We start from the raw sequence: 22865 nt of genomic DNA, 5'->3' as shown, positions 1-22865 counted from the left end.
GGATGACTTCAGACTTCCCCATATCAACATTCATATTTGGAAAATAGTGGAGAAAGCCTAAGGGTTTGGTAAATTGAAGGGGTTAGCAAGTACTCTGTACTCATTGTTTAACTAGAAATATTTCTATCTTTCTCAAATTTACCTTGACTTCACAGAAATTATCTTCATACTTTGTAGTCATTGCTATGAGAGAAAAATCTAACCTACAAATTGTTTTCAAGTAGAAGTTGTACATGTTGTAATATGAGTTTCATCTTAGGTAATCTTTGAGAAACTTCATGTGTAGACCAACAGAGTTGGTCTCTTGAGAACTTGAGAGAAGTTAAGAAGTAAAAACTTAGGATGTAAGAACATGAGGTGTAAGTTCTTACTACTACCTAAGCAGCAGTACATGTTCATTTATTTTAAGAGCACAACCATGAGTCCCCTTAGTTACCTTTTTTAAGAAAAATCTATAAAGTCAATTCAATCCATCAATTTTCATTAATACTGTTGCTCAAGAGGCACTCATCTTATTTAGTTGCTTTGTGCCAGAGCCTCTCTGAGAACTATCCCTAGTTTGTACCCAAATGGTAAGAACTTATACATATTTGCTGACTTTTTAATACATCAATCATGACTTTATAGTTTACATCTTACTTAATTAGTTAATTAATTTTTTTAATGGAGGTACTGGCATTGAACCCAGGACCTCATGCATATTGAGCACGCACTCTACCACTGAGCTATACCCTCCTTCCCCTGTTTACATCTTATTTAAGCTGAACAAGACAGTTTAAATGAAACAGTAATAAACTAATGCAAACCTAATGGAAGCCACATATGTTGTATCAGATACCTATTTGAAAATTATAAGTATACCATGCTTTGGGAGATAAACATGTTCCTGAAGATAACATAGATTTTTCTATTAGATTAAGTAATGTTCATCAAAACTTTTAGTCTATAATTTGTTTTCCATGTCTTTCTGTCAACGAATTTATTCATTTTCTACACAGATCTTAAAGCTTCTATCAGATTTTACTTCTTCAATAAAATTTGTTCCCTTAAAAGTTTTTACCTTCCAGATGTTCATAATTCTACCAGTCCTACCATCATCCACTTCATCATTTCCCGTTCTACAACTCCTTCATTTTTATTTTCTCCATCTCCTTTGTCCCCAGTAGATAATCATTCATAATGTTTCCTTCAACTTTGTATGTACAGAATCATCCATCTATTCCACACTCTGTTTACTCCTGTGGTGGTCTGCCACCATGTTGAATCTGGACCCCCTTCCTTTCAATACCTCTTTAATATAAATAGTTGTACCATATTCTCATCAACTCCAAAACTTAAAAAAAATAAGAGTATAAGGATTATTTACTTAAATTGGAAAAAAATTCCAATATACACTCACTTGAATAAGCTTTGAATAATAAGGATCTCCTTGTCTTTTCCTTTTTCTTAAAACCTTCCTATCATAGTATCACTGTCACCATGTTTCCTGGGCTGCTCCCACGTATCTTGTATGGGTAGTTGTTCTACTCCTCTGGTGATGAGTTTGTCTTGTTTATATTGGCTTTATATACTTATCACAGAAGTGCAACAGTGAAAGAGAATGAGTGATTTTATAGAACAATTTGTTTTATAAAACTCCCTCTCTCTTTCTCTCTTCCTCCGACATCTCCTAACTCCAGTTTTCCTTGTCAGGTCTGTTTGGGTATCTCACTCATACATTTCTTTGATTTCTGGACATAAATTCACCACTATTATGTATTATACATTGTTTTAAAGCAATTTAAGCAATTTGTTATATTTTATTTTGGGTGATTTTCTTCTTGTTTCTTGCTTGCCTGTAGTAACAACAAGCAATATATTTTTTTGAAAGCAGTAACTTTTGTGCTACTTTGTAATCCTCACAATAATTTACCCCTGGGGTAGTGATTAATAAGTTAAAATTGAGTTGACAGAGTTTGAAAATTAGAAGACATGTACTAAATCCATGAAAATGAGGCATGTGAGCTAGAAGTGGTTAACAGTAAATAATCCTCAAGTCTTTAAGGAAGACTGACATTGGCAAGTGGGCTGTTGAGAGAAAATCAGTGTGCCCAGGCCTCCAAACTGACACAAGACTAGAAATCAGATACTCATTGGTTTCAAGACTAAGGAATACAAACATTTATTCAAATTTTGGTGAAAATTAAGGTTTGAAAAGGATAGAAACCTATTTATTTACTTTAAAATATACCACATTTACTTTAAAGAAATGTTTTCATATCAGGCAACTCAATTTCAAATTAATTAATGGATTAATATTCTTTTGTATCCACATAGCTATACCTTGAATAGTTTAGCATTTTGCTGATTAATTCTTATGATTTTATTGGGGGGGTGGTAATTAGGTTTATTAATTTATTTATTTTAATGGAGGTACTGGATTAAACCCAGGACCTCTTGAATGCCAAGCAAGCACTCTACCACTGAGCTATAACCTTCCCCTTGATTAATTCTTTCTGGTTTTTCTTAAGACTCCTTTTATATCTTTGAGAAATTAGCTTTAATATTTTTAATTATGCTAACAAAACTGGCTAGGATACATTCTTAGGATACATTTTTCTGAAAGAAAACAAAACTCACTGAGGCTGTTCCCCAGAATGTCTCCAAGCCAGGTAGATAGCTAAGAGATGGGTGGAAACGTTCTTTTCAATGAGGTCCCAAAGTGGCCTTCAATTAAGAAAAACAATTGACTGATTTGTCTCTATTTGATGTCAGAAGGCTCTGTGCAGTGTTTCTAGAGTTTTTCTTCATTCAGCCCAACATGAGATTGTGCTGCAAGCTGTGATTTTGTAAATCTTTTTTTAGTACCTATTGGGGCATCCTGAGAATTGTGGTCTCTTCATGTCTGCATCATGGGGAAATGTGCACAGACCAGAAAGGATTGGACAATTTCATGTCTCAAAATATCCCCACCCACCCCCCTTCCAATTTGGAAAATAAAATTAGCTCTGAGTTTTTATCCTGGGAAACCACATATTTTGGAAACATCAGAATTTTCAAGTTCTTCAGAGGGGTAATTCTTTTGTTTTCTCTGTCATTAATAAGCCATTTCCTTCTGTGAATTCAAAGAAGCTAAAATCCTCACCAGTACCTTAGCTCTTTTCTATTTTTCCAACTTTAGTTTGATCTGTAATAAAACAACAAATTATCTGCCTCTTTCTCTCTCTCTTTCCCTCTCTCTCTCTCTCTAATCCTACCTGGCCTGGCTAGTAAGTTCATCCTTTTGTTTGGGCCTATTAAACTTATCCTATATTTTTATATCATTGTAATAATATTATATGGCAGGCAAAAATATAATGATAAATGATAATTTGCCAAAAAAATTTAAAAAACACTGAGGTGTTACCTATCAAAAGTTCTCCTTCTGTCTGTGATGCAGCACAGATTGTGATCGTGACAGTAAATCTGGTGCTATTGTTAATGCCATGGCACTTGGGTTTTTGGCTTGCTTTAGTCCAATCTGTGACATGCTTGTGAATATCTTTCTTCTGTTCTGTCTGTATGGCATATGGATTTCTGGGATACAACGTCAGACCTATCCACATAACAAGTGTTCAGAGCACCTTATCATTTTAAAAAGCCAATTACTCAAAAAGACAAATGTGAAATGTTTCACATTTAATGATGAGCAAATCTGCAAAACAAATGCAATTTTGCTCCTTCTAAAAAGTTTAGTTTAACTGTAAATATTGCAATGGAATCTTGCATGACACACACCACTGATAGAGAAAAGCTCATTTCATACATATTGTATATCATCACTGTCAATTACATCTGCACGGTATTTAAAACAAGGGTGGTATAAGTAATTAGAAATAAAGCAAATAGAATATTCTAAACTACAAGGCTCTGAAATCACTGTAAAAATGTCACTGCTAACATTGAACACTCTAAAAAAATATTTTGAAAGTCTCACCCAAAAAACTGAAAACTGCATATGTCTACAGAGGTAAAGGTCATTCATGAAACACTCAACAACAAAAAATACCAATTCATTTTTTAGAAATATTTGTCAATATGTAAAGAATGTTTTGTACATAAGTTCTCAGTTACTGTTGAATCAGTGGCTGTATGTAATATTCCCACATGGAATGATGTCCTTTCAAATACTTTAAAACAAAGGTTTAGTGAAGGATTTTATGGGGACATCTTGAGGGCTGAGATTTTATGCATGAGAAGTGTAACTAACAAAATACAGTAACACTGGTTTTGCAACTGATTTATATGTTTAAACTTTTATATCTATTTATGATGGAGACAATAGCTAATTCAGAGCTATACATACCTACCCCCATTCACCCTACCCCACCTAAGCAAAACAAAGACAAGACTAAAACTAAGAAATAATTCTGCTCTCCAGCATCTACCATGCAGGTTGTGTAGATACAGTTGTCACATTTAAATGTCTTTACTCATTTTTGTCTACACATTCTTTAAACCCTTCTTTTAAACTGTGAACACTGGTAACAGAATATTATATGACATAAGAAATGGAATGCACCTGGCACTGGTAATTTTAGAAGAAACTAATCTCGATATTTATAACATCATTTAGCAAGCGGAACAACGGTTTTACCAGGCTTGGAATATTTAGATATGAACAAGTTCACTCAGTTCTTGGACTTTCATTCTGCACTGAAATTTAAATATAGTAAAAAATCAGAAAGTCTCCAATCAGCTGTTGCACAGCACACATAGAAAAGCCTACTAGACTCCTCTGTTAGTATTATAGACTAGAAAATGTCCCACAATTGTACTGTATTTCATGTTAACTATTTGTTATCCGGGATAGAATCTAAATAAAAGCTGGACAATCAGTCCATCCATTAAAAATAAAAAAGTATAGTTTGTCATAATATTTTAATAATATTTACTGAGAATAAGTACTTCACTTTGTATTTTATTATTCTTGTATCTATTGTGGGTTCATGTCAACTGCATGGATATGTACTTCAGTTTGAAGTGAACTGATACAGTGACGTGTATGCACTTGCATACTTTTAGCGTGCCAGCTAATATTCATCAGGTGTTCTTAGGGTATTTAATTAAAATTTAAGAGTAATGTGATGGGCTGTCTCAAAACTTTGATGGAAAGGATACAGGATCTGATAAACAAACAAGTAAATAACTGATCACTGCTTTCTGCCTCTCTAAAATAAATGGGTTTTATCCTATTTACAAATAGAACACGAAATGCCAACTCCTCCTGAAGACCCACCGCCTTACCTTCCCATCCTTCATTTTCAATCAACCGGCTGTTTCTTTCCTTTTGCTGAACCTTAAACTCCTTGAAATGTGATGAACTATGTAACCCATCCAAATTTCCAGAGTAATGTTTAATTTCTAACAGTTAGGATTTTAAACATGTAACACTGAAATCCTTACACTCATCTCAACATTTATGTCAATGGCTTGCACAGAATTACTTACACAAAGGAAACTGATATTAATGGAGCTTTGTCAAAGAGAGACAGTTGACAGAGACTGCAAGTGGTATGAACTAGACCTGAGGGTGTGCCGCAGGTGACCTTGTGGGTCTGAACAGGTCACACTTTCCTAGAGTCAAGTTGTACCAGATACTTGTTGACTATTTCTCCATATTCGTTGTTTATTTCTATGATTCTAGCGGTTTATAACAAATCTGAAGATCGCATTTTGAAACTAAAAGGAGACTTAAAGATCATCTTTCCACGTGTCCTTTTCTGACAGAGGAAAAGACTTGGACCCAGAAGGATTCAGGGACTTTCCAGGGGGCACATTCCTAGAAAAGCCCCAGGCAGACCTGGAGTCAAAAGGTCTGGGCTGGAGTCCTTGTTGCCCGACTTACTCTTGTAAGTTACTTTAGGAAGTCTCTTAACTTTTTTTAAGAGGCAATTTTCCCAGCTGTAAAAATCTGGTGACACGTATTTCACAGAGATATCATGAATGAGATAATACATGGGAAAGCCCTGTAAACCATAATACATTATACCCACAAGTACATTACAGGGTCTTTCTCCAACTCACCAGCAGCTTAGTTCCTGGTTCCTGTATTATCATTATTATTATTTTTTTTTTTTGCCTTGCTTATCTTACAAATGTAAACCATTAAGCAGCAAAGGAAACATCAGGGGATAAAATTCCAGCTTTTATAGACAGAAGCAGAGCTGCCAAGAAGGGCATTTTCTTTTGCTTCAATGTTCTTTGAGACTATCTGAAATGGTTTCCTCACAGCTTGTACCCACGTTCTCCCAAAAATTTTTTTTCTAAAAGGGAGAAAAAAGTAATAATGGTGTAAGGAATAATTATGACAGCTGCAAGCCTCTATAATCAGTCTCCACATAATATTCTCATGTGAAATGCTATCTGGGAGGTACCTGAGTCCATAAAGTGTCAGGTGGCCATTTGGCAAGAGAAGAAGGAAGAAATCAGATCAACATTTTATAAGTGGTTTGCATTTTTTTTGCACCTGTTATTCTACAATTTCTTTCAGTTATATTTCAAAACACTACAGTTGGGATCTCCTTGCCAACCTGAGATGGCATAAGCCTGGATAACAGAACAAAATGTGAGAAGGTCCTTCTGTCTTTAACGCCTGTTCACCAGTGAATCAGCCTCCAATTAATCTGTTTCTTCAGTAGGAGTTTAATAAAAGTCAAGCGCACACATGTTCAGACTTGTTTAGTATTGAAGCTGTGTTAACATTATCTGTCTAGCCAGGTCAAAAATCCTGTGTAATTAGATGCCAGAAACCATTTCAAAAAATTAAAAAATTTCCCATTTATTATAAGCAATTGATTATCTGAGATGGGGAAGCTTAAATCTAAAATGGAAGAGCAATGAGAGCTTCTCATTAAATACTGCAAGGGGAAAAAGTTTGTCTCATGGCCAGACTGCACATAAAACTCAATATATTAGGTTTGTTATTTTCTATTTGTTTATGAACCAGAAAATTCAGGATCATTCAGCAACTCTTATTTCCATTCCACTGTAAGGGTGATGATCAGAGCTGGTCATTTACATTCAATCATACACCACATCATGCTTGGAGGAAGCTCTTAACCCAGTCATCTGTGCCTATGATCTGAGTGTGCCTCGGTGTTTTCTGGAGAAAAATCAACAACTCTGCAGATGGAAATACAGTTTGGATGCATTTACCACAAGCCGAGTTAGCAACTCCTAAAGCTCAAAACTGAAAGCTTCCCAAACCCCAGCTAAACTGCTTAGTTTAAGCAATGATAGAGGCAGTAAAATCCTAGGAAAGTCCAATTAGGGTTTTTTCAGGAATGACATTTAACCCATAAAAGGAGGGAACATTAACTTTGCATAAATCACAAAACAGTATCACCCTCACCAGCATCTCTTGCCTCCATAGTGGAGTCTAACTGCTCAGGCTGCGGAGTATGAAATCTGATCCTTACTCTGAAGTCTCCAGTGTGGAGGGATGCAGTAAGGTGACTCACACATGTGGGACTCTCCACACAACATGAACCTTTTTAAAGGCAGGGTATTTGAGAAACTACCACTCAAGGCAGAAAGCATACATTTCAAGGTTGAAAAGAGGTAACGATGATGGTCTACACTCAGCTTTCAGCTTTCACTGAGCTACTCAGAAAAATAATTTATTGCTTTCCTTTTTTTTTTCCTTTTTTGAGAATTTTTACAATCAATTCATTGAAGGTATGGATCTATCTGTACACATTCCAAATTATTGCAGAGGAATACTCTAAATATTCCAAATGAAGATGAAGCAGTGTGAGATAGACTTACATGTTAGGGAAATTTCAAATTAGTGGAATGCATGACCATACTTACATCCAGCCCTATACCAGGTATAATGTATTATAAAGTCCAGTTTTACTTAAAGTGTTAGAATTTGTATCACTCCTAATTTTGTTACAACTCCACAAAAAAAAAAAAAGCAAAAGATGAAAAGTCTGTGAGTGAAATGTTCTAGGATCATGTTGTATTTTTCTTTATTTTTAGCTAATAAAAGTTATAAGATCCTTTTATCTTTAAAAATATTTGTTACTTTTACAGAAGTATCTCTGATACACCAACTTTATCTTTTGTTGAGAATGTGTGGAATTGAGCTATTTTTAATAAGTAATTAAAATTATATTAAAATGAACCACCCAAGAAAAAAATGATCAGAAGCCTAAATACTATTCATACATTCATCATACAAAACTAAAGTTGAAAATACATATCATTCTTATTTATTATTAGTATCCATATTTATCTTTATCATCATTCTTACTTATCATTATTATCGATATAAATCAGTAAAGTTCATACACACTTCATTCACTGTGATGGAATAATTGTCCACACTACGTTTAGAGATTTTTTTCCTCTGATCCCTAGCCACATTTTCTTGCCAAGAGTCTGTATCTGCTTTCCTCTATCTACAGGTTGTACTTGAGCTGGAAAAAAGTAGTCTGTTGGCTTTTTATTCTTTGCAGCACTGGAAAGTAAGAAAATAACATGGAAGACAAGAACTCAATCTAAGGAAATGTCAAGAATATTTCAGTAATTCTCCCACCTCCTCCATCTCTAACTTTGGGTGTGTCATGAAGTCTTACTACAGCTCCTTGTGTCTATTGTTAAATGTGAGAAATCATGAGATAATTCACATAAATATTCATTACCAACTTCAAAGTGCTATATCCAAGAGAGAAACTACTATAATGACAATTGGTAATGCTATTCAGGGTGCTCTTGGGACATTGGGTATTGAGATGCTCCATCTTCTTGACTGAATATGCTGTAGCCATTTAGCTTTGATGCACATCTAGCAGAGCAACACATATCTCGATAGATGGGTTGTGCTCTAGGATATTTTTATTTCCTTAGGAAAAGGCTCATGAAATCATTCAGGAAGTTGAAAATGCCATCTTTGATTAAAAAGAAAATAATTTAAATCACTTTTCTTTAGAATCTTTGCATTGAGCTTACTCTAAAAAATAATAGGCTTCTTTTTATTGAATTAGACCTTTTGCACGGTCTGTCATAGCATCATTAAATTCTATTACTCTAGTCACTAGGGACCACTTGAGTGGGGCCTCACTGCTTATGAAAACGCTTAGCAGGTGATGCTGTGTTCCTGACTCAAGCTGGCCATCAGTCAACATTCCTTGGTACATTACTGAAAATGCAGTCATGGCACAGAGAAGATCCTGTGATTTGGTTCATGAACATCTGGTGATATTTCTGATCATGCTTTTAATCTGTTAAAATGGAAGAATTTTATGGAGGCACAGTGACAATGATAATATAAATGCTTAGGTTATTTCTGTTGCCCTTAGTAGCTGAGTGAAATGGACTCAAAATTAGAACATAAATATGCAGCATTATTTCACCTCCTTTTTAATGAGACATTTAATAAATAAATGATTTATGAGTAGTACAATGTACTCAGAAGCTGACAGCATCTATGGGGAAGTGGTGAGGGCCAATAATTCTACAATATCAGCTAATACCACATGAAAGAACTGCTCTTGTCCCCTGGAATTTTTGTATTCTGTTTCAGATTTTGATTGGCACTCATCCCCCTCCTCGCCCCACTATGCGCCTTATACTCCAGGACGAATGCACCTTGTCTCTGCTTCCTAAAACCACCAGTGGCATTTTATTGCTCTTAGATAAAAGTGAAATATGTTTAGCATAGCTGAGAGGCAGAAACTGATTTCTGTCTACCTCATGGACTTATGCCTCTCCATGATCTGTCTTCCTCATTCCGTTCTTTCCAGAACCATATGGCTCCTCAAAGATGTCACACTCTCTGCTGCCACAGGGTCTTCAAACAAGATGCTCTGTGTGTGTGTCTGATTTTCTTAGCCTCTCTTTTCACTTGTATATACTTACTAATTCTCCTGTTCCTCATGTAAATATCTCTTCCTTAGGAGTGTCTCCCATGATCTTCCAGACTAGATACATTTAAAAACAGTCTACGACACTAATTATGTTCTTTGGTTTTCATATAGGAAGGAGATCTTCTGGCGATAATAAATAACAGGTGTGCTCTCACTGTATTTTGCATTTTTCCTGAACAGCACTCTTCTTGAGTGAGAAGATTTAAATATTTGCTTTATATCTTTCTATGTAGATCTTGAGGGCAGGGACTGATTTGTTCGCTAGTGAACTCTTAGTTCTAGGTCAGTGTTAGAGCATAAGAGTGGCCCCCAAATTACTGAGTGATCCCTCATTCTCACCTGCGATCCCCTTTAACTCCTTGCCTACTGAGTGTCGACTTCAAGGTCCAGCTGAAATGCTATCTTTTTATTGGCCTTTCCCTCCTCGTAGTCTGATTTAATTTCTCTTTGATATTCTTCTACAGTAATGACTGTTTCTCAATACATTTTAAACTCCTTTTTAAAAAATAAATTATTGTATTCTTCACATTATATACTCCAGGTGCTTTGAGTTTTTATTATTCATGTTTAGTTTCCTTGCTACAATATGGTGGCAGGTGATCCAGACAGACAGTGTCTTTCAAGCAAGGCATAGTAATCATTTCTCTCTTGCTCTCAACCCTTCCCTTCCTTCTTCCCTCTACCCTCCCTGAATGGTAATTTTTGACCAATGTCACACCTATTTTTTCTTGAAGATATGACATAAAATTGAGTCTTGGAATCTTATATCTTCTCCTTGTCACAAGGGGTATGAAGGAAAAACTTCTGCTCATCATTAAGTTGCCTCATTTCTTTCTGTTTGACAATATATTTTGCCACACGTTCTGAGATTTTGCCCCCCTCTTTAGCTCTAAGGGTAACAACAGTCATTTCAAAATAATAGACGAAAGTCATATTGAAGTGTATGGGATGACTCTATACTTCAGAAGTCCCTAACTAAGATGAAAAGATGCCCACTCCTGAAACATGCCATTATCTGGAGTTTCCTTTCATGTTTTTATTTCTACTGTTTTCAGTAGGTAAAAGATACCAGTCATTACTAGAAGGTACTAATCACTGAAGGTTACCAATTGGAATAGGGAGACTGAAAAGCATTCTGTTTATCAGTGTCACTATGAAGAGTACCCCAGAAGTCGAGGAGTTGCAGAGTGCATAAGGCATCTGTAATGCTTAGTACGGGTCCCTGGAGAGCCACACTTGCAGAGGGAGCAGGTATTCTGGCTGTGTCTTCATTACTTTTCCATGTGCCCACAGTATTAGTGTAGGATTTGTATGTTACAGTCTTAATTTTTGTTCCCAACTTGCCAACAAGGAAGAGAGGCACTTGTGTTCTAATTTTGGATGTCAGCAGCTCCTGAGTCACCTTGGACTTCTCCACATGCTTCATAGACTAGTACATTTATGGCCATGTTCACGTCTCAGTCTATTAGTCTATACAGAATGATAATGAGGTTGTAGCTTAAAGTTATAGGGAAGTTGTTAAGTGTTTGTCACATTGGATAAGCAAAGAAGTCCATTTGAGAAGCTCTAATTAAGTTGTCACAGTATGTTCTGTGTGCTTATTTAGTGATCACGGTATATATGTGTCAACATTTAATAGCCATCTTTTAGAAAATGGTGCAGTTTTTAGAAAAAATCTTGCTAATTTTTGCTGTGTCCTAAACCATAGAAGTAAGGTGGGTGGGATCCTGGTCCTTTGGTGTATAATACTGCCATTGCTGACAAAGTTCACTGAGAAGCAGTGTTTGTTTCATGGATATATTCAATGCATTGTTTTTCCTAGAGTCAGATTTGCTTTACAGTAATAGCAAATTGAAGTATTCCTTTCTGCTTCAATTACATGCCAACTGGAAAGACAGTCCTGTGAAACATATCTCCTTTAACAGCCTTCCCCCCAATTTCACTTTGCATTTCTTAGGTACCAATTAAGTAATAAGGCAAGATTTCTCAGAAATTACCTGAAGTGTTTGTTCAAAAGATAAGTTATGGATAGACTTCATTCTTCTTCATAATATTAATAATGATGCTGGCCTAATGAATAAATTATTATTGGTGATACAAGTCCTAGCTTTTAGTGCATACAATGCAATATTGAGAATGTCGTTTCCTGGATTATAAAATTTCCGTAAATCTTAGTCTTATAATCTAGGCAAAGCAGAAAGATGGCTAACTTTGGCTGTCTAAATCTTTTGGGCTATCTAAGCCCAACTTGCTTTTTACTTTACAAATCCAAAGCTGAAAACAGTAACAGAGATCTTAACAATGAAATATATGTCAAATAATCTTTTTGAAAGTAAGTATATGTTTAATTTATTTTGTAAAAGAAGGAGAAAAAAGGCTAAGATGTATATGGAAAAAGCAACCTTTTCCTTATTCATTATATATGTGTGTGTGTGTGTAAGTTTGTGCATATATATATAAAAATATATATATATATATATATATATTTAAAACACATTCCCTTTATTGTTAAGCCTGATTATGAGCTTTTAAGAATATTTATTTGTCAGGATCTCTACCTTGGGACATGCATCCACAATGTGTTAGCTTAAGAATGTGACATTTTCCTCCTGATACTAACAATTCTCAAATGACAGTGACTTTTGCTGAAAACTACATCAGTCATCCAGAGGTCAAAATCGTATCAAGGAACCATATACACTGTACAGAATTTTTCCTATACTCGTCAAAAGCCAAAACAACAAAAACCTTTCAGCATGTTTATTAGTTTTCTATTTGCTTCTTTAAAACCTCATCCATCTCTACTTCACTTGCTGATTTCCTAACACAACCTCAAGCTGCTGAAACAACCACACTCATCCTAAACTATTCAAAACAAATCTCATTTGTCTTTATAAGCAGAGTATACGTCCCATGTTTCTGTGAGCTAGAGGGTCTGTATTGTGGGGATATACTCATTACCTAAAGTTGCATGTTCACATAATATAGGTGGGATTTAACACTGAATCGAATGTTTAATGTTTTAAATCTACCAATACCACATCTACATACATATGCAACGATTATACAATATGTAATAAGTAAACAATAATTCTCCCAAAAAATATAACATCAGAAGATATTTTTGAAAATGGAAGAAGAGGTTGAAGATGTGGGCCAACTGGCAAAAGACTTGAGAGGATAATATTTCTGTTTTAAAATTTCCATATTTACATTATGTGTTTATTCATGTTTAAATTTTCTTTGGAGCTGCTGGAAAATGGCAGCCTCATAAAAGCCCACACCATTTCAGAGAATAAAAGTAGTAAGAATTTAAGAAGATATAATCGTGAACTATCGGTACTTTCCCCGCACGTTCTCACAAGAGCTACATAACGTAATGGATAGGAGTTACTTGGAAACTGCCCACTCGGAGCCTGATAAGTTTCTGTGGGCCCCTGTTACCTAATTCATTCCTGTCACCTTTTTTCAAAGCCAGTGGACCTCTGTTTTTCCCCCAGGAATCTCTTGGATAGCCTGCATGTTAGTTTCTAATAACACATTCTTGTTTGTGACCTGAAGTACCACAAGAATAACCTTTCCCAGGTTCCAGTGACAACATGATAAATGTCTTGAAACTGTAGTAATTATTTTTGAAATGTGAATTAAGGCAATGTTTGCTCATGATTTCCCTTAAAAAAAGAAAAAGAAAATATACAACTTCAGTGTACTGTTGTGCTGCAAAAACCCTTGGGTCTTCTTTGGCTGTTCCACATCTTCCATCTCAGGGAGAGGTGTCTCTTTCTGAGAGTGACGGTGGGAAGGAAATTCTGTAACCCCTAACAGCCCTGTGGTCAAGAGCAGTTCAGGGCCATGACTGTGCTCACGAGGTGATAAGAAAGGGGACCAGTTGTAGAGTATCATTTTCTTTTGTAACTTTATAATTAGGAGTCAATTGAGTTAAGTGCTTGCTTAATAACTGGCCTCTGGACTGAAGGCAGGCTCCCCCAAACCAAGAAAATAAAAATGTGTATTGTGCAGCGTAGCATGTTTTTGAACAGGGCAGAAATCAGATCTCGCCTCACATAATGGCATAAGTGCTTCCCTTTGGTGACATCTAACAAAGGTATCACGTGGGCATGAACCAACGAGGGTAACATACTTCACTACAGTTAATTATCCCGATTTATCCCAAGAAACTAGGTTTTATTCTGTAATCTGTGAGGAAATCTGCTGTTCTAGCCCTAAATCCTTTCCTCAGCCAGGTGATTATCAACTACATTTTTGTACAGGAGGGAATTAATGCCACATACGGCCTAAGCAGCTTTGAAGGCAAAAAGGCCTGGACCTGTAATAACTTGTGTGCGGGGTATTGATTCAGAGAGCACGAGGGAGCCCACGTCCCAGGGTGTCCGGGGGCTTTCTATGGCCTTCTTTACCTTTTGTATCCCCCACACTCCCCTCCACTGTGAGCCCTCGCATTAAGGCTCCGCAGGAGACACCCAGGTAACTCTGCGCTGGTGTTACCACAGGCTGAGTGAAACCGTAGGTAAAAAGCTGGCCCCACAATGAAATCTGATTTTCAAGCCAGCAACAATCAATACGGCTTTAAAATTTGATAACAAGGAACTTTGGCAGAAAATAATCAGGTCTGCTGTAAAAAGCTGCGGCAAATTCTCTCCCAACGACAAGGTCTGTTCTTTCACTTTAGGTGGGTACTTAAGTGGGCACATTTAGTCGTGTCTGCTTGCGTGTGCCCTCATGCCTGTGTGAGTGAGCGCTTGCGTGTTTTCCAAGGTTGTACTCGCAAGTATCTAAGGGTGAATCTGAAAGCTTTTGTTGGAAGTAGTGAGCATACCAGGCTGAGGGTTGGGGGTAAAGAGGGGGAAGGGAAGGGAGGGGGAAGCAGGGAGGGGGCACAGCACATCCTGCTCCATGAATTTATTCAAAAGCACTGCAATCTGCCTGCACATCTTCATCACTTCAGCGATAATTAAATCTCAGCATCACAGGTGATGTCCTCACACAGTCTCTCTCCCAGGTTCCCACTGGGCCAATGAAGCAGGCCTCCCTGTGAGGCCTGTTAGCACAGATCAGGTGGTAATGTGGAGGGACAGATGAGCTTTAGCTGACAGATGGCAAGATGACCTGGAAAACCTGCCCCCTTTTCTAGGATCAGGCAGCAGCTGACAGGTATTATTTCATAAAATAACGTCTAAAAGGAATCGCCAGGGTCTTCGCATTAATCTGAGGCTGCAACCAGCCATGTAACGTTTATGTCAGAACAAATCTGTCTCTATGCAGGAGAGGGAAAGTGGTTTTTGATGAAGTTGTTCATAAATTTTAATATAATATGCCTGATGGTGTCAGATATAGTCTCATATCTCTTTTATATTTAAAGGCTCTAGTGAAACATAGAAATATTCAATCTTCAACAAGCTACTTTTAAATAACTAAAAAGTTAACCAAGGATACCTTACTGCCTTTTTTTTTTTTTTTTTTTTTTTTTGGTATTTTCAATAAAGAACTGGTTCATCTGAGCTCCTGTTTTTTAAATGAGAATGATTTCAATGCCATGAAAAGCTCTTTGCCTGGGGTACCAAACAAAAGAAGTGAGGCTGTTGCAAAGTTGCTTTTATGGAAAACTTGCTTTCTGGAAAGGAGGAAACTTGCCCAAACCCACAAGTAAACAAGGACGGCAGGAAGCCCCTGTCTTCTACATACATAAATAATATTTCACAACTTCTGGTGGAAAAAAAATCAACTACTGACTGGTTGGCAGAGATAACCCTTTCATTAAATGAGCTCTCCAGGCACCTGACATTTGGAAGTTTCAGCCCAAATGAATATGTGGGGAATTCAACCACCTGGAAGGGGTTTGGCTTTGTCTGCCTCCCCCTACACCCTGTGCTATTCCCAAAGGCATGATGCAGCAAAGTATAACCTATGACTCAATTTGCATCTACCTACTAAAGAGCAAACTCACTTTAGTCTTATTCCACATACAGTAGCCAATAATTCATCATCCAAACTTCTAAAACTGCCAGGGAAAAATGCTGCCATCCTCCTATTTACTTGATTGTTACGAAACAAGGAGAATAATTTATAGTGATTGTGTTAAAGGAAGGAACTTTTCCCCTTCTAGAGACCTTTTGTGGTGTAAGATTACCTCTTTAAGTACCACTAAGGATAAACGCAAAGTGAATTCATAAACATAACAGATGCACAAGTAACCTGGAGAGTCATGTATTGTAGAAATGGAGCCATCTCCACACACTTCATAATCACATTTTCACCTGCCCATCTGGTGTGGACCTGGGCTTATTAGTAAATGCACCAGATACAAAATTATGTTTGTGTTTCAGAAACATACACTTGAACACTGTTTGCAAAAATAAGTAATATCTTAGTTTAAGAAAAGCAGGAAAATACAAATTTCAAGATGTTCTTCCTAAAAACTGAAGTCAGTGAGGCCTACAAGAAAATCTCACTCTACTTACGTACTTTGAAAAGACTAGCTAGCCTGAAGCCCTGTAAACTACTAGCGTACCAAATTAAAATTTAAAAAAAAAAAAGATAAATTCATTTGGCATGTCATCAAATGAACTAGAAGGTTTAAAAGTATTCATACAGATGTCTTTATTTCATTATAACATAATCAATTTTAACCTTTAAAAAAAAGTTATCCAAATGGCTTTTGTGAAAAATCTGATTGTTCTTACTCTACATTGAACATACAATCATGTTGCAAATTAACAGAGAAAGTATGGAATTTAGATCTAATCACCATGGAAGTATTCTTATCTGAGACAATTAGGACCAATACTCAATGAGTCATTTTAAAAATTAAGTAAGGAATTGTTACAGAATTATATGTTCATAATACCTACATAATCTAATTAATTAGATTTAAAACAAATATGTATTTGAAATAGGGTCAAAGCTTTTCTTTGTATGAGGGTCAAAGTTTGGGTTTCATGCTATCTCTTCCATAAATCTATCTGCAACACATGTAGAATTCCTATTTTTGTTTCTTTGAAGTAGAGTGCAAATTTAGTGATATATGCAAAATAAATTAAGTTCATGGAGTGACGACTTCATGGGTTTTTGTTTTTGTTTTTGTTTTTGATGGAGGTACTGGGAATGGAACCCAGGATCTCTTGCATTTTAAGCACACCACTTAAGCACACCACTGAGTTACTAGGTTCATATGCACCCCCATGTTCATAGCAGCACTATTTACAATAGACAAGACATGGAAGCAACCTAAATGTCTATCAACAGATGATTGGATAAGGAAGTTGTGATATATGTACTTTATATATATACATACATACATATATATATATACACATACATACACACAATGGAATATTACTCTGCCATATAAAAGAATAAATAAAATAATGCCATTTGCAGCAACACAGATGCACCTGGAGATTGCCATACCAAGTGAAATAAGCCAGAAAGAGAAAGAAAAATACCATATGATATCACTTATATGTGGAATCTTTAAAAAAAATGACATGAATGAACTTATTTACAAAACAGAAACAGATTCACAGACATAGAAGAAAAATTTACAGTTACAGGGGGTGGGAAGGGAGCTGGAGGGGTAAATTGGAAGTTCGGGATTTGCAAATACTAACTACTCTATATAAAATAGATAAACAACAAAGTCCTGTTGCATAGCACAGGGAACTATATTCATCTCCCTTTAATAGCCTATAATGAAAAACATATGAAAAATAATATATAAGTATAACTGAATCACTGTGCTGTACACCAGAAATTGACACAACATTGTAAACCAACTATACTTCAATAAAAAAAAAAGTAAATTAAGTTCATAATCCTTCTGGATTTTTTTCAACTTTTACAGATGTCTTGCCCATACCTGATTCAGAACTATTTCTTTTAACAACTTATTTAACAAGTCTTTCTCCAAAACATTCACTTCTGAGTTTTATACAAACAATAACTTCCTTTCTTTGAACATATTTGTCATCAGTTCACGTAATATTGAATTAAATTGTGTATTCCCATACATAAAAATGATGTAAATAGTTTTGGAAAAAAATGAAAAGTTTTCTCCAAAAGCACCCTACTGAACTGTTGGGCCTGAAATAGTACAGGCATACCAGAAAGTGGAATATTAGCTGTGAGCATTAGCACGGTGTTGATATGAACACATTTTAAAAAGAACAAGGGAAGTATTAGCTACTCCTTGAGGCACTGAGCCTACCTACGAGATCTTCTGGACATCTATTTATTTATTTATTGTGTGTGAGTGTGTCAATGTATATTCCCACACCCCATGATGAGGGGAGAGGCAAAGGAAGGCAGCGGCAGTTAAGAAAGCAACAATTTTTTTTTCCACTTTTTATGATAAGAATTAGTAGGATTTTTCTTTATTTGTTTCCCCTATTTTGGAAATATTCAACAACGCATTATATTCTTTTTTATCCCCATGGCCTAGTGCGGTTCACACCTGGTAATTAGCAGTATACTAGCTATATGTGCTTACACAAGTTGTGTGTCAGTTTTTTCATCTGTAAAGTGTCAATGATAATAAAATGTTAACTTATGTTATGAATTCTGTGAACTATTAAATGCACAAAGAGCAGAAAATAGAACTCTGTAATTGTTATCTACATTATCAATAGGACACCTAACCATTATTCTTTATAACTATTCACTCATCAAAGATAAAATCTAATAACAAAAGGGAAAGAGATTCCAGAGCTGGGATTCTTGCATCTTGTTTAGTGGTTCAAAACTGTTGCCACCTGTTAGTGTGTGTTAAGACAGGTAAAAATTACATATTCCTAAATTCCTAAACTCCCTGAATTCAAACGGTGAATTTCTACTATTATACAAATGTATAACTTCTACATTACCCCTTTCATCTTGTTTTTCTCTATTGATTACTATTTTAAACTATTTTCAATGAAATATTAAATGGCGAAACAGTGAGGCTGTTACGTATGGACTTGTGCTCTGAAACAAATACCCTTCACACAAAACTGAAAGCCAGTTTGACCATTTTGAACAAAAATGAATGCCTACACAAAATGTCTTTCCAGAATTTTTTTTCTGGTAGCCTTTTTGAATACATGGGGAAAATATTACAAAGAACCCATTTCTATTTCTCTTTCTTCTACATATTTTGCTTTCATGTTATCTGAAAACAGGTCTTACTATTTATTTATAAGAAAACTTCTTGAACATTTGTCTTTGGTCTTTCTCCTTTCAGTCCAGGAAAAATTACACTTTCTCTCTCTCTCTTTCTCTTTTTTATTTCAATGGGCTTTGCAAAAAGTTCATTCCTTAACTGCAAAACAAGCTCTAAGTTTAAAAAAATATTTTTTGATATATTGCTTGTTTCACTAGATCAGAGTAAATACACATAGCACATTGAGCCATATCTATTTATATTTTTAACAATCCTCTTCTTTGGAAAAACCCATGGCTGTATTTTTTGTCTATTTAGTAATACCCCACCTGACAATACTCGGATGATCTATTAACACTGTGTTGGTGGCTGAGTGGTTTCAGGTTGTAATACACTGCAAGTGGAATTCATCTGCATTTCCTCTCTTCCTTGATAATGTGAATTACATCATGGATGTTTTAAGGAAACCATTTTTTTTAATGCTTCACCATAAACTAAACTATGACAATGATAGCGTTGTGTATGAACATTAAAAAGTCCCAAGAAACAATAGAAAGGAAGTATTTATGTATGTAGTTCAGAGAATTAACTATGTTCCACTGTCAAGGACCAGTTCTGGGCCCGAGATAGTTCTTTTTCTGCTACTTATCTTTCTGTTTCCTCTGTATCTGAATACTAATACAGGTATTAATTGGAAAACCCCAAAAAGCTAGAACTAAAGACTTCATATTTTCTAAGCCCAAATTACTTTTACTTGATTAGTGCATTTCACCTGGTGCAAATTAATCGCTTTAGGAGAACTCCAGGGCACTTCAGAACCATTCTACTTGTTTTTTGTCTGAGAGTTGGAAAGTTATCTTGCAGGCTAGCTAGTGGTTATGTTGACTATCCCATGATTTGAGAAAGGGAACTATTACTGTAATTCCACCCCCTTTGGTACAGAAAAAATACGGAGACACATCTTGAATACATTCAGGTAATTTTAGCAATCAGTGTGCATTTGGTGAAATGCCTGCTGGTTGGAATGTCCAGAAAAAAAGCCATTCCAATGTCTACGGAAAAACTCTCAAACATATGCCTTCACTTATAAGTTTAGCTATTATTTTGATAGAATAAAATGAATTTCAACTTCAGTGCTCTAAAAGCCGAGCGGCCCTAGTTTGGCTGTGCTGGAAGTTGCAGTCAGGTGACAGCAAGCACTTCAGTTGACTCTCTTTTAACTGAAGCCTCTTTTCAAACCGATTTATCTTGTCTTCATAGGTTGTGCATGTAACCCGATGTTCTCAATCACTGTAAATAACTGCACATGTCAATATGAAGTCTTCCTGGATCAGGCCAACACTCCTCTACTCTGTGTGGTTAGAAAACACATGCTTGGCCTCTGTGAACTCTATTCCTTCACCATGGCTTATATAAAAATTTAAAATTGGGAGATTTCTGAAGCAGCCATCAATTTTACATAGTAAATTTATGAGACGCTTCTCTCTAGGTAAAATAAAATGGTAGCCTAGGGCTTCTATCAAATGCATTACACTACTATGGGCGTTTGTAGAATGAAATAAAATCTCTTTTCATAGAAAGGCATGCCTTATTCAATTTTCCATAGAATAGACAATAGAGGGAAAGTTTTTCTCTCTAAAGTGTTTTGAATTTTTTTTTTTCCATAATGAGATAACGCATACCTAGGCAGGTTAGATTTAATCCTGTTTGGAGACAGAGGGAAGGAGTGGATGACTTATAAGGGTCCTTCATACCTTTAATTATGTTTATTTACAAATAAGTCCAGATGAGAGCATAGAACAGAAGTATGCTTCAAATATGGGTGATTCCTGAATGACGCCAGGAAAAGAGACAGCTATTTTGGAATACCCAAACTCTTTTTCAAATTTTACTTATGCAGGTGGGTTACATTCCCCTACTATGCACTTAGCAGCATTTTTTTAAACTCTAAAACACATAGGCCTTTTTGCCTGAGTTAAATTTGTTTCTTTAGCTGGTAAAGCTTTTCCTTTCCATATGGTCAGGATAGCTAATTTAGTTTGTCTCTGAGGTGGCCAACATTATAGTGTGGTATCATAGAATATAAAAATAAAAGAAGGTATGAAAACCTTATTCTAAAAATGAAATAAAAACAGATGGGACATACGTTTCTAACGTATTTAATTTGCATCGTCTTTTTCTCCTTTTAAAGTTCTTGTGGACCAATCTTGCAAAAAGGCAAAACAAACCCTAAACACTCCAAGTTCCATGCCAGCAAGCTGCCAGGCTGATCTTTTTATCTCCATCAACTCCATGAAAAATCAACGAAAAGAAAAAAATCAAAAGCCGTGTGTTTAAATGTTCTGAAAAATTTAAAATAAAATTCTAAAATAAAATTCGTAGAGTATTTTTCACTTACATACTGTGAAACTATTTCCAAGTGAAAGTATAGTTATCTGCAAGGTTGAATTACCCCATGGGGCCTAATGATGACTTTTCTCTATCTCATGGGGATGACAAGGACTCTCCAGGGTGGCCCCGGAAGAGCATGCAGGTGGCCATCAATTTTAGTTTCCTCTCCAATCAATACCTTTCCTTTTCCTTAATGATGCTGTAAAAATTTCACCATTCACAATCTCATAAGTCTTGCCCCTAGAATCCTGATTTCATCAGATTTGCTCAGTGTAAATTGTTTAGTAACTCACTGCATAATACCCCCATGGTCTTGTACCAGCTACCATATATGAACGAGACTAGGTCTTTGTGATGTCAAAGCAACTGAATTAGGAGGCAAAATAATTTAGACACATAATTACTGGTTTTGTCTGAACAACTGGCTTAACTTTTTGTTTTTCACTACAGTTTCCTGAATCAACTTTTTTTTTTAAATGAACATACTGGAGAATTGTTTGAGAACTGTAAGAATTTGGCTCAATATAGAACATGTGACAAATTATTTTGTATACTTTCCATGTTTGGCATAATTACTTTTAAAAAAGCATTTCCAAGAGAGAAGGTTTGGATCTGCCATAGGGTTATAGCTATGTTATTAGCAACAGAGGATTTGCAAACATAATTCTTTTTTTGACATTAAGATATTTTGATTTTATTACCAACTTCAAGACAACTTTATTCATTGATAGCTATCCATAATTTTAATTAAAGATACATTCAAACAAAAGCATTGCTATATTATTGTTATTTAAATGAACCAAGATACCTGCTTGCATACAATGTTTTATTTTCTTCAATTTTCCAGAAGAAAATAAAAAAGCTAATGGAAGTCACAATGACAACCACAAATTGTCATAAGAAGAAAACTCTGAAGGCTTCTTAGGCAAATATTCTAATAGTTCTGGTTTGAAATGGCTTTATATATTTTCAATGTGTTCCCTCTTTTTTCTTTCCCTAGCATAATACAAAAATATTTAAAATGATTCCATTGATTACTCGAACAAGGTATTTAAATTGTGGATTGATAAGCTTCTTTGGTTTCCTCAGCTACCTTGATATATGTCTAAGTAATAAAATTTGTGAAGGAAAATAAAACCATGACTGGTGTTACTGATACTTGATAATTTTCTTTCCCACAATGCTGGATAGCTTAGCTTCTTTTTTCTCAATTCAGGATGTTTACCAAACAAATTTTATATAGTACATCAAAGAGCTACTTACAAAGGTTATTGCAAGAACTGGAAGGTTCAAGCAAATGCTTTTTCAGTGTCTTGCACCTGACTCTGCCTTTTCCCCAGAAACCTTCAAACTAAGAGAGCAAATGAATAGCGCAAAGAAGTGACAAACTAGACAGTAGCCCTGAATGGCACTTTCAGCCTTGCAGA

At 35.6% G+C, this 22865-nt stretch overlaps 1 protein-coding gene and 1 long non-coding RNA gene across 4 annotated transcripts in view; one reads left to right on the top strand and one right to left on the bottom strand.

The window, feature by feature from the left end:
• The window catches only part of ARHGAP15 (Rho GTPase activating protein 15), a 574294-nt gene that overhangs the window by 311488 nt on the left and 239941 nt on the right, over positions 1–22865 (bottom strand). The window lies entirely within an intron of this gene.
• LOC116663606 lies at positions 12–22495 on the top strand. Its single transcript, XR_004319826.1, has 4 exons — positions 12–89; positions 7261–7265; positions 11355–11361; positions 22486–22495. It is a non-coding gene; the product is annotated as an uncharacterized LOC116663606 (long non-coding RNA).

The sequence above is a fragment of the Camelus ferus genome, chromosome 5 (assembly GCF_009834535.1).
Source record: "Camelus ferus isolate YT-003-E chromosome 5, BCGSAC_Cfer_1.0, whole genome shotgun sequence".
In the NCBI taxonomy this organism is placed as follows: Eukaryota; Metazoa; Chordata; class Mammalia; order Artiodactyla; family Camelidae; genus Camelus; species Camelus ferus.
This window is presented reverse-complemented; position numbering and strand designations above follow the sequence as displayed.